Source organism: Lytechinus pictus, chromosome 14 (genome assembly GCF_037042905.1).
Source record: "Lytechinus pictus isolate F3 Inbred chromosome 14, Lp3.0, whole genome shotgun sequence".
Classification (NCBI taxonomy): domain Eukaryota; kingdom Metazoa; phylum Echinodermata; class Echinoidea; order Temnopleuroida; family Toxopneustidae; genus Lytechinus; species Lytechinus pictus.
Genome location: NC_087258.1, coordinates 21,410,186 through 21,424,019, shown reverse-complemented (window position 1 = coordinate 21,424,019; position 13,834 = coordinate 21,410,186). Strand labels below are relative to the sequence as shown.

Sequence of the window (13,834 nt, the reverse complement as noted above, 5' to 3'; positions counted from 1 at the left end):
TATTACGAGTACACTTTACGATCACTGAGCAGGTCACTACAATGTGTGTATTTTTTTAAAACTGATCTGCAATCATCTGATATGATGTCAGTCTGCGCTCGATAATATGCGAAAAGTAATAATATTTATAACAAGTTATTAATACAACTATCGATAATTAAATAGTCACAAATATCATAGATATTATATGTTTCTAAGCTTAAATCGACCTCTTTTGCAATACTTTCTTTCATTGTAAAATACATGAATTCACAATTTATATAGCAAACTTTGGAAACATTCTTCCAAATATATCAATCTTTTATATATGTCACCAATTCAAACTTTCGTAATCGATCACAAAACACCGTTAATTTTGGTAAAAATACTGCACGTCTCAATCTTATAAGTACGGCCATCTTGACTCACCCGACTAGGGCAGATACAGGTTAAAAACCATACCAAGGACCAAAACAATCACTTTCTAGGGTCAGATTCCGGTACCCAACACTGCAATCTAAAATAAATAATAACATACATTTGCATGAGTAACTATTCAACTATATCATAATACCTTTTAGGTTTCTATACATCTTACAGGGAAATTACAATCGATTATCTGTAAATGTCTTAACATCATATTGACAAAAAATTAGAATTATTAATTCAAACACCGTGATCTAATGAAAAAGTTATCATTTAAGCCTTCAATGCTCGAAGGAAAAAAATCAAATTCACCAATCATTCTTATCCTAATATTATAAGATATCACTTCGAACAACACAGTCATTAAATTACAAGGAATTTTCATAACTTTTCGTACCTTCGTAGAAAACCCAGAAATCATCACAATCCAGCTAGTTCCATCAACAAATGAACATTCGAACTCCTAAATAAATAAACGATACACCAATCCTTAATATATATGATTGTATAATATCAATTGATCACGTATCATTTTAAAATCTAAAATATATAACTGAACTGGCGAAAATATTAAGTTAAATCGATAATTAATCGAAACCATCAGTACGAAACGATTTGACCTTGCCTAACCTTGAGGCTACCATTTACCAAATCTCCCGGTTTACGAATTATTCACATTGATAATTCTCCTCCTCGTCTAATTACATACACCAGGTAAATAATTTATCGAGCGTTAAAGAAAAACATTTACATAAATATATTCCTCCAATTCGGCAATTCCAAGACAAAAAGGAAAGAGTGATACCATCTTGAATCGATAGGTACCCGATACATATATACACACATTCATTGTTACGTAACATGCCACGTAGTAGGTATCCTTGACCTAACAGAAAAATTACGATTCAATGCTCTAATTCTAGTTCATGATTTAGAGATAATATATTCCAAAACATAGATATCCTTCTCTTATAAAATAGCACATATCAATCAACATACCTCGACAGGATTGAGATCTAAATTATCTGGATCCTACAGGACTCTCTGACTGATCGCTCTCCTCACTGAGTAGCTTGACCAATGACCTCAAAACAATCGATCTCTACTGACCAAGCGGGTTTTCTTCCCGCGTAACATAATCACTTTCACAAGATCCTTCCTCTTTACTAAGTTATAACACCATTCCGTAATATAATTTCATACAAAAGGAAGTATACTTTATCCCAAGCAATTTACATAATTATATATAATTTTCATTTCTAATAACAGTCCATATTCAATATAATAACTTTACAAAAATGGAACTATTTGTTCTGAGATGTACATTTCAATGTTGTGATAAGACAAACACTTTACACCCTCTTCGTCCAACTCTTGTAAGTAAATCTTAAAGGAAAAATCCGACCTCTTTCCAAATACTATAATCCATCCTGACAAAACCATATTGTCCTCAATAATATCATCAATTGAATTATAATACTTTGACACATAAGTTATAAATATTTAATAGCTTCCACTAAGTTTGGATAAAATATCAAATAGGAGGCGAATAGCAAAATGCTGAGAAGGCTTCATATACAAGGAAGAAAAAGAAAAATGACAACGATTCATCTGATATATGCATGTGTATTTATCTCTTTTTTTTCTTCAATTCGAGAGTGTTGATCTCGGTAGGTGATAAGGATTTCTATGTACGCCCTTAGTAACTCTACTTGACCGACGTAGATTCTGATAATTTTCTGGTCGTGCATTCTCTTCAGTATTGAAAGATGGAGGATGGTATTGGAACCAATCGTCCCCGTCATCATCACTATTGAATTCACCAGTTTCACTCTCCGAGGAAAGACTTCCAGTTTCATCACTAGACTGACGAATGTGATTAGGATGGCTATCTGCCAAGTCACAGAGCTCCTGGGTCCGTGGATCAGCTATCAGTAGTTTTCGGTTAACAGTCTTGAGTGTTCCTCCATGGAGTGGACGGATACTGTAGACGTCGCCTTCCTTGTTGATGTCAACAACGACATAAGGTTCCCTAAAGTATTTGTCTTTCAACTTATGTCTTGTTGAGAATGCCATCCTCTTCAACAATACGCTCTGCCCAATTACAAGGGGAGAGGACTGTACCCGTCTATCATGCTTGGTTTTATTCTCCTCTGCATTGGCATTGAGATTCTTCTCAACAAGATCGTTCATCTTGCTCAGAGCAGCAGCTTGTGTCTCTACGAAATCCTCATCCCATGACCGTCGGGTACGAGACAACAGCTGATCGAGGGGTAGAGATGGTTCTCTTCCATACATCAACCTGTATGGTGAGAATCCAGTCGATCGATGGGGAGTAGTGTTATAAATGAACACTAGATGGGATATTGTCTCTGGCCATTTTCTTCTCTCTGAGGGATCCATCGATCGAATCATGCTACACAACGTTCTATTAAAACGTTCAACCTGTCCATTCCCCTCTGGGTGGTATGGGGTGGTCCTTGACTTCTTGACACCATACAACCGACATAGTTCTTGGACAAGGTTTCCTTCGAAATCTCTTCCTTGGTCCGAATGGAGTCTGTGGGGTATTCCATGGTGGACAAACCAGTTGTCTCTGAGGGCTCTTGCTACCGTCTGGGCAGTTTGGTCTTTGCATGGGATCGCTTGATCATACTTGGTGTACACATCTGACATGACGAGTATGTCCTCGTAGCCTCCTTTTCCACGATCCATCTTAAGGAAATCAATTGCAAGGACTTCTAAAGGTCTGAAGGCAAGAAGGTGTCTCATCGGCGTCTTCACTGTAGGAGTAGGCGCCTTTACCACTGTGCAGTTGAAGCATTTCTTTATATGTCGTCGAACGTCCTCTTGAAGACCAGGCCAAAAGCATCTTGTGCGTAACAATCCGAGTGTCCGAGTCACACCTTGATGGCCCCATCCTTCATGTGTAGCCTGTAGGATAGTATGCCTGATGCTAGCTGGAATGAGAAGTTGGTCAACAACATCCCCCTGCACCTCGATTCGGCGAAATAGCACTTGATCCTTCTCTACGAGTTGTTTCCACTCTCGAAGCCAACTCTTTACTTCAGGACTGTCATCTGGTGTTGGTTCTCCTGGTTTCCATCCAGCTTTCCGCATCTTGAAGATGACACTCAACCCTTTGTCATTCTGTTGCAGATCTGATAACTGTTTAAGATCGTAGGAAGGGAACACACCAGGTGCCATTACATCCATGTCCAATCGATTGACGTTTATTTCTTGCTCTACTTCTATTGGCATTACTGAACACTGAAGTACTTGTTCAACAACGGGCTGTAAGGTGTCCATGACATCACAAACCATAGGTCGACGACTGAGAGCGTCCGCACACTTATTGGTTTTTCCTGGTCTATACTTAATCTGAAGATCGAACGGGGCGAGTTGAGCGACCCATCTCTGTTCGGTTGCCCCTAGTTTTGCTGTTTCCAGATGAGCCAGTGGGTTGTGATCTGTGAGAACTTCAACTTGGCTTCCTATGAGGTATTCCCGGAATTTGTCAGCAATCGCCCACTTCAAGCCCAGGAGCTCTAACTTGAAGCTAGAGTAATCGGGATAACTTCTTTCGGCATTGCGTAGTCCCCGACTTGCGTACACCACAGGGTGAAGTTTTCCATCATCTCCATGTTGAGAAAAACAAGCACCCAGTCCTTTTAGCGAGGCATCAATCTCAACTACAAATTTCTTCCCAAACTGTGGATATCCAAGAACAGGTGTAGACGTCAAGGCGTCTTTAAGCTTACGGAATGCCTCGTCTGCCTTCTCTGACCAGACGAATTCTTTCAGTCTACCAGCCATGTTGCCATGTCTCTTCTTTGATTTCTTAGAAGGTGGAAGACAATTACCAAGCAAAGCATGCAAGGGAGCAGCAATGCTTGCGAATCCCTTAACAAACCGGCGATAATATGAGGCCAGTCCAAGGAAGGACCTCAACTCAGTGGCAGTCTTCGGTACAGGCCAGGTTTTGATTGTGTCAATCTTCTTTGGGTCAACTGATATTCCTGAAGCAGTGACAACATGTCCAAGATGGTGGAATTTTCGTTGAAGGAACTGACATTTCTTTCCCTTTAATTTCAGGCCATACTCTGTTAGACGTCTGAAGACTGCTTCCAATCTGGTTAAATGTTCCTCCAGGGTACTTGAGAAAACAAGTATGTCATCAAGGTAAATCACTAACTGTGCTAAATTTAGATCGCCTAACACCAGCTCCATGACTCTCTGGAACGTACTTGGGCTATTCACCAAGCCTTGGGGCATACGTAGAAATTCAAACAAGCCCCAGGGGACTCTAAAAGCTGTCTTCTCGATCGAGCGTTCATCCATTGCTATCTGAAAATAGCCATTAGCAAGGTCAAGAGAGCTAAAGAACTTAGCTCCTCCGAGGGCTTCCAGTGTTTCATCTATTCTTGGCAAGGGGAATGAGTCCCGAACCGTCCTGGCGTTCAGCTGACGATAGTCAATGCAAACTCTCATCGTCCCATCTTTCTTGCGGACTGGCACCACCGGGCTCGCATAAGGGCTGGTCGATTGTTGGATAATTCCTTTATCCAACATTTCTTGAAGGAGTGCCTTTAACTCTGGGATATGGTTTGGGGGGATTCGACGATAGGGCAGTCGGAATGGTGGTCCTTCTGATGTCCGGATCTGATGTGGTATTGCGGTACAGTTTCCCAGATCCATATCACTCTCGGCAAAAGTTGACTTATGATTCGACAGGAGGTTAGCAATAGTATCAGCTTCTTCACCTGAGAGATGTTCAATCTTCACTCCAACTGGTAATTTCACACTCTTCCCATCCATGCAAAGGTGATCAACACCTTCCTGATGAGATTGGATTTGAGTTTCTCTCTCAATCACAGCTACATTGGCTCCTGACTCAACCATCACCTTCATGATGTCAACTTCGATAAGTCCGTTTTTCTCCTGCATAATTATTTCATCACGCTCCTTCACTTGAGTAGCCGATGCAAGAACCATGCCCTGAGTGATCTCTAATTGTTGAGTGGACCTATTTGCAACAGTTACTTGAAGGTCTTGTCCGTCAGCTTCCAAACAAGTGTCATAGACATCCAGTCCTTTCCCTACTAGAGGATTGATATTGTTGACCTGACAGTCTGTGCCTATCAGAATACTCTTCTCAGTATACTCAAAGGAAGGTGCATCATTCATCAGGCATTCTACTCGATGAACTGTCAACGGCGGGAGGATTCTCCTTTCTTTGGAGGTCAAGAGTGTGTTTGGGGTAGCAACCTCTCGGTTCTCACGTGACAACTTGAGAGCCACCTCAACAAGTTTCCAGTTCTCATCATCATCTTTGTAGACTTTCTTCTTGACTACTGGCCAAAGTGCATTGCAGCCGAGGAGAACAGGATAGTCTGTCTTCTTCTTGGTTTGCAACTCGTCATTGACGACCAGAAAGCCTACTTCAAAGGATTCGCCATTCAGGGTCATGGTGGTATGGATGTATCCTACCACCGGTACTACGCTATCATGGATCCCAACAACTCTAATACCATCGCCACTACCATCAAGAGGACCAATAACTTCCCTCAGTTTCCCTTCATAGTAGGATACCGGAATAAGACTAGCTTCTGCTCCTGTGTCTAGAATACAGCCTGTGGGTATCCCTGCTATTCCAACTACTGACTTTGGACACGATGATACCAAGCTGAGTGTTTTCTCATTCCCACCAGCTGACAAGCTTCTGACATTTCCTTGAACTTGTTCTTCTTGAGGCATCATGTCTGCTCCTTGAGGACTTCTTTGATTTTGTCGTGTACCTGACCCATTGGGGCAGTCCTTTCTCATGTGACCTACTTGCTTACATCCATAGCAGAGAGGAGGTGAGCGACATTCTCTTTTCAAGTGTCCTTTCTTATTACAGTTGTAGCAAAAAGGTGGTGAGTTTTGTTTAGGATTGCTTTTCATGCCTTTCATCACTTGAACAACCTCTTTCAAAGTCTCCTTTAACTCGGTGATCTCACTTTTCATGTTTTGAATTGTCTGATCCTCAGTATTTACCGATGCTCTCGCCGCCTCTACTTCACATTCCCTAATACTAGCTTTAGGAGAAACTGTGTCCTCATCCTGGAACATTCGCAGAACTTCTCTTCGCATATCAATAAAGGATTTATCCTCAGTGCTAAACATGATACGTCGAATCTCCCTCTGAATCTGTTTGTCTCTCACACCAGTTACAAACCGTTCTTTCAATGTATTGTTCCTCAGCATGATCAATGCTGATCGCTCATCACCTGTCGCTGCAGCTTCCATTCGATCGTGCAAGCGAATAAGTGCACTACTGAAATCTGCCAACGTTTCACCTGGCCTTTGTACTCTGGCATGTAATTCCGTGGTCAATGGTTGTACAGTCTCCTTTAGGCCATAACGAGACTTCAAAGCCTGCTTCAATGCCGTACTGTCCTCCCTGACCGTAGAGTCATACAGCCTCGCTTCGTCTTTGGCCGAATCTGTCAGATGAGTCAATAGTACCTGAGCCTCTTCTTTCCTCTTCAGTTGATAATAGCTACAATATTCATCAAATTCTTGGAGCCATTCATTGATTGTCGGGTCTCCATGTTTCCGGGGGAACCCACCAAACTTACTCAGCTTTACCGCTGGTAAACCCCTCGGTGATTGCAGACTTTGGAAAGCCCCCGTCAATGCTGCCATCATTTCAGCTAGACCTGGAGCTAAGGGCTGGGCCGTAGCTCCCCTTGGAGCATCATCCTCTGAGTTAGTGTTCCTTGGCATCCTCACTCAGTAAGTATGATTCAAACAAATGGAACCTGCTGTCTACAATTAGGAAAAAAAACTATGGCATTTGTTTCAAAAGTAGTATTTTCTTCCACAGTAAAATTACACTACGTTTACCATACAACCAAAGTCGGAGGTTTTCTTTCTTGCTTCTTGGTTTCCGTCTAATGATGTTCTTCTTTTCTTGCTTCTTAGTTGCCGTCTATCGATGCTCAAGTTCTATCCCACTTCTGACACCACTTGTAGTATTCTGGATTTTTGGGGGAAGTTGTCAGGACACTCCAGAACACAAGACACGATACGACGAGAGTTGTAGGTTGTGAGCGGAATTTAATTTCCCACTTGAGCACAACAGTTGTTCAGTATATAACAAATTGGAAAAGAAAACCTCTGCAAGCAGAAAAGAGAGAAACAATAAAGAACATGAGAATAATGTTCAAATTATCATTACAGCATGAAATAAAGCATTTACATGTCAAGACAGAATATATACTCTTAATATTACGAGTACACTTTACGATCACTGAGCAGGTCACTACAATGTGTGTAATTTTTTAAAACTGATCTGCAATCATATGATATGATGTCAGTCTGCGCTCGATAATATGCGAAAAGTAATAATATTTATAACAAGTTATTAATACAACTATCGATAATTAAATAGTCACAAATATCATAGATATTATATGTTTCTAAGCTTAAATCGACCTCTTTTGCAATACTTTCTTTCATTGTAAAATACATGAATTCACAATTTATATAGCAAACTTTGGAAACATTCTTCCAAATATATCAATCTTTTATATATGTCACCAATTCAAACTTTCGTAATCGATCACAAAACACCGTTAATTTTGGTAAAAATACTGCACGTCTCAATCTTATAAGTACGGCCATCTTGACTCACCCGACTAGGGCAGATACAGGTTAAAAACCATACCAAGGACCAAAACAATCACTTTCTAGGGTCAGATTCCGGTACCCAACACTGCAATCTAAAATAAATAATAACATACATTTGCATGAGTAACTATTCAACTATATCATAATACCTTTTAGGTTTCTATACATCTTACAGGGAAATTACAATCGATTAACTGTAAATGTCTTAACATCATATTGACAAAAAATTAGAATTATTAATTCAAACACCGTGATCTAATGAAAAAGTTATCATTTAAGCCTTCAATGCTCGAAGGAAAAAAATCAAATTCACCAATCATTCTTATCCTAATATTATAAGATATCACTTCGAACAACACAGTCATTAAATTACAAGGAAAATTCATAACTTTTCGTACCTTCGTAGAAAACCCAGAAATCATCACAATCCAGCTAGTTCCATCAACAAATGAACATTCGAACTCCTAAATAAATAAACGATACACCAATCCTTAATATATATGATTGTATAATATCAATTGATCACGTATCATTTTAAAATCTAAAATATATAACTGAACTGGCGAAAATATTAAGTTAAATCGATAATTAATCGAAACCATCAGTACGAAACGATTTGACCTTGCCTAACCTTGAGGCTACCATTTACCAAATCTCCCGGTTTACGAATTATTCACATTGATAATTCTCCTCCTCGTCTAATTACATACACCAGGTAAATAATTTATCGAGCGTTAAAGAAAAACATTTACATAAATATATTCCTCCAATTCGGCAATTCCAAGACAAAAAGGAAAGAGTGATACCATCTTGAATCGATAGGTACCCGATACATATATACACACATTCATTGTTACGTAACATGCCACGTAGTAGGTATCCTTGACCTAACAGAAAAATTACGATTCAATGCTCTAATTCTAGTTCATGATTTAGAGATAATATATTCCAAAACATAGATATCCTTCTCTTATAAAATAGCACATATCAATCAACATACCTCGACAGGATTGAGATCTAAATTATCTGGATCCTACAGGACTCTCTGACTGATCGCTCTCCTCACTGAGTAGCTTGACCAATGACCTCAAAACAATCGATCTCTACTGACCAAGCGGGTTTTCTTCCCGCGTAACATAATCACTTTCACAAGATCCTTCCTCTTTACTAAGTTATAACACCATTCCGTAATATAATTTCATAAAAAAGGAAGTATACTTTATCCCAAGCAATTTACATAATTATATATAATTTTCATTTCTAATAACAGTCCATATTCAATATAATAACTTTACAAAAATGGAACTATTTGTTCTGAGATGTACATTTCAATGTTGTGATAAGACAAACACTTTACACCCTCTTCGTCCAACTCTTGTAAGTAAATCTTAAAGGAAAAATCCGACCTCTTTCCAAATACTATATATCAATGCCTAGTAGACCAAATGCTTATGGACCAAACACCTAGTAGACCAAATGGTTGTGGACCAAACGCCTAGTAGACCAAATGGTTGTGGACCAAACGCCTATTAGACCAAATGGTTTTGTAACAACGCCTTTAGTTGTGGACCAAACGCCTAGTAGACCAAATGGTTTTGTAACAAATGCCTAGTAGACCAAATGGTTATGGACCAAACGGTCAGTAGAACAAATGGTTTTGGACAAAATGGATAGTAAACCAAGTGGTTGTAGACCATGAAGTTGAGAGTCCTGCGCAGCCTGTCCAATATTATAATAGTTTACCAACCGTGCAGATATACCTTTCTGCCTGGTTAAATTAACACAATTTCCCTCTGTAACAGGGTGTATCTGCAGATAGACCCCGTTTGCCTGATAAAATAAACATATTATCTGCCATCATTTAATCTGGCAAAAAGGTCTATGTGCAGATAGACCCTTTTGCCAGATTACAGCCAATTTTTATAGGGTTTATGTGCAGATAGACCCTTTTGCCAGATAAATATCACTGTCTTTGCTCCCGAGATTAATCTGGCAAAAGGGTCTATCTGCATTAAATTGGATCTTACAAGAAAAGTAAAGGGATTAAAATAATAAAAAGGGACTAAAAATAATTTTTCAAAGATAAACTAAGTGATAGAATAGAGTCCACCAGCTAAAATTAACTCTCAAGTATTCTACAAGTAAATTAAATGCTCAAACTTCAAAGCTGATTTTCTCAGAAAGTTTTTCGAGGGCGAATGTGCAGATAGACCCTTTTGCCAGATTAGGGCCGCGTGGGTTTGGACATGCATAATAATAAAAACGCAGTTCTTGTATATAGCGCATATTGCATTATGTCCATAACGTCCCTATGCGCTTCCAAAGGACTTGGATATTATTACCCTGGCTGCACCCTTCTGCTAACATATTACTAGCGAGGAATGGTTATCTATATTTCACATGTTGATATTTTCATTGATGGGCAACAAAAGATTGCGAAACAAGATCAGTGCTAATGATGTCTTGATCGTTGGAGCATTTCATCAGTATTTTTGGTCCGACAAGTTGTTTGATATATGACAAATTTCCTTGATTTTGATTGGCTTAGAAGCACTGTAACTATGGTAACTATCGGATAAACGAGGACTTGTCAGATTAAAGTTCAAGTGTCCAAAAAGTCCTTACTTGAGACACTCCCTCCGGCTTTTAACTCCAGAAGAGGGAGTCGAGAGGTGGTTGTAGTGTGTACTGTGATGTGCAATGAATGACTGGTGGGGTCTTCCCCAATGAAATTACAAACTACGGGGCGTTTCATTCTCAACATTTTCGTCCGACAAGTTGTCGGGTCTGACAACTTTCCTGGAATACGATTGGCTGAGAGCCAATGTTACTATGGTAACTGTCAGATAAAATGGGACTTGTCAGAAAAAAATCTGTGACGGGGCCTTTCATTATGATTAAACGCTCCCCGGATTTAGACTAAATAAATGCATGGAAGGGCCTACAGTTCCAACAATTATGTTTAGTTACGAATTTGTGAAATGTTTGTTGAAATACTATTTACAAGACAAATGTTCAAGATTCATTGCTGTTATGATAAGAATCACAAGTGAATTAACAAGCAAGACTGGTAGGTTTGCTAGTATGTATGTATATATATGTAGAGAGAGAGAGAGAACAGTGGTAGGCGTAGCTTAAATCAAGGTTTCCCAGAGCTATCTGCCCTTTGGAAAAACTGGTAATGCCGAAAAAATGTCTCTGCCGGGAATCGAGCCCGGGCCCCCAGCTTTGAACGTCGGTGCCTTAACCACTAGACCACAGAGACGGGTTAAGCCCCCATCACACTTATTCCGAATCAAGCAGAATTGGCCTGAATGAAAGGACTATAGTTTGACCACCAGTTGGTCATTTAAATCTACTTCGAACACCGTTCGAAAATATCCCTGGAATGTTTTGAACATGACCAAAACCTTCGGGACGGCCAAAAGAAATGGCAAAAATATTTCGAATGCACTCAGAATGCAGTCAGGATATTTAGAATGCCCCTAGAATGTCCAAGAACGTAGCACGAATTATCAATCTGACTCCATTGCGGTTCATTTTGACTAGTGTATGATGATACACGTGGTCAATTTACTGAATTTCAACTCCAGTTTGGTGAATTCATAAGTTCCTCCCAAAAATTTCTAGATTTTTTGAATATTTTTTTCTTTCCAGCTTCTGCTTGATTCCTGCTGATTCCGAATAAGTGTGATGGGGGCTTTAGTGGCTAGGGCGACCCCGATCCGATTGACCGTCAGACAGATTTTCGACACTATACCAATTATAATTTACTTTGTCGGGTGTAGGTGGGTTTTGAACAATGACAAGCCGCCATGCCATGCCTCAGCTGGATCAAAGCTATTGCTTTTATACCGTACAAGTATGGGAGAAAGTATACATATGTGTGAGATTATACATGTACGACAGCTTTGGCAACTCTTTTTTATTTAAATATTTTGTGAAAGAAATGGATGAAGAGAACAATGGTAGGCGTAGCTTAAATCAAGGTTCCCCAGAGCTATCTGCCCTTTGGAAAAACTGGTAATGCCGAAAAAATGTCTCTGCCGGTAATCGAACCCGGGCCCCCGGGTCTAGTGGTTAAGGCACCGGCGTTCCAAGCTGGGGCCCGGGTTCGATTCCAGGCAGAGACATTTTTTCGGCATTACCAGTTTTTCCAAAGGGCAGATAGCTCTGGGGAACCTTGATTTAAGCTACGCCTACCACTGTTCTCTTCATCCATTTCTTTCACAAAATATTTAAATAAAAGAGTTGCCAAAGCTGTTGTACATGTATAATCTCACACACACACACACATGTATATATATATATATATATAAAGGGAGAAGGCGGTGGAGGTTTTCAGTTCAACATGAAGTTGATTTTGGTCACAGCTCTACATTTTTAAATTTGATTCCCATGGGGTGCTGCTTATGGTGTGTAACATAGGCAGCACCCTGCTTGGGTGGTGCTTCAGCATCCCCTTCTTCCAGGGGCCGTGGGTTTGGACATGCATAATGATAATAAAAACACAGTTCTTGTATATAGCGCACATTGCATTATGTCCATAACGTCCCTTTGCGCTTCCAAAGGACTTGGATATTATTACCCTGGCTGCACCCTTCTGCTAACATATTACTAGCGAGGAATGGTTATCTATATTTCACATGTTGATATTTTCATTGATGGGCAACAAAGGGTTGCGAAACAAAAACAATGCTAGTGTTGTCTTGATCGTAGAAGCATTTCATCAGTATTTTTGGTCCGACAAGTTTTTTGATTGGACAAATTTCCTTGATTTTGATTGGCTTAGAAGCACTTTAACTATGGTAACTGTCGGATTAACGAGGACTTGTCAGATTAAAAGTCCAACAAGTCCTTACTTGAGACCCTCCCTCCGGCTTTTGACTCTCTCCAAAAGAAGGAGTCGAAAGTTGGCTGTAGTGTGGTACTGTGATGTGCAATGGAGGAGTGTGATGGGGGTTTTCCCAATGAAATTACAAACTGAAGGCGTTTCATCAACATTTTTGTCACAGTTGTCGGGTCTGACAACTTTCCTGGACTATGATTGGCTGGGAAGCAATGTTACTATGGCAACTGTCAGATAAAACAAGACTTGTTAAAACGTGCCCGATGAGTCCTGTTTAGTTACGACTTTGTGAAATGTTTGTTGAAATCCTATTAAAGTCTAATGTTCAAGATTCATTGCTGTTTTGGCAAGAATCACAGGCGAACTAACGAGTAAGACGTAGGTAGCTTTGCTGGTATATACATGTACATAGCTGCGTATATCTCTATGGTCCGCTTATATTTGCAAGATACACACGTATTGAACCATCGGGATAAAACAAATATATATATATATATATATATATATATATATAAGTAAAATAGAAATAGTCTGCTTCGGCATATGGAATAAAATAATCACAAATAGTTTAGAAAATGCAGTAGAAATAAAATAGTAGATTTTAAAAGGAGCATAGCTCTAAAAAATGAAAGGTAAAGTCACACTCTTCGTCGGTGCCCATGATGTGACAAAAAAAAAAGAGAATTCAAATTCCGTTTCTGAAACAGTCGTGAAAAAACAACTGTTTATATGTATATATATATATATATATATATATATATATATATACACATATCAATATTTGAGGCAGAAAGAGACGGGGAGGGATAAAGGGGTTGAGATATGGAATTTGAAAGAAATACAGGAGAAGAAAAAAAAGGAATTCGTTCCTCAAAAACACGAAATTTGATGAGTAATTAAAAA

General features: G+C 39.4%; 1 long non-coding RNA gene across 1 annotated transcript; it reads right to left on the bottom strand.

Moving 5' to 3' along the window:
- Positions 1-333: 333 nt before the first annotated feature.
- LOC129275639 (uncharacterized) lies at positions 334-7,561 on the bottom strand. The gene is made up of 3 exons (XR_010295741.1): positions 7,297-7,561; positions 803-868; positions 334-496 (listed from the first exon to the last, which is right to left on the bottom strand). It is a non-coding gene; the product is annotated as an uncharacterized LOC129275639 (long non-coding RNA).
- Between the last annotated feature and the right edge of the window lie 6,273 nt (positions 7,562-13,834).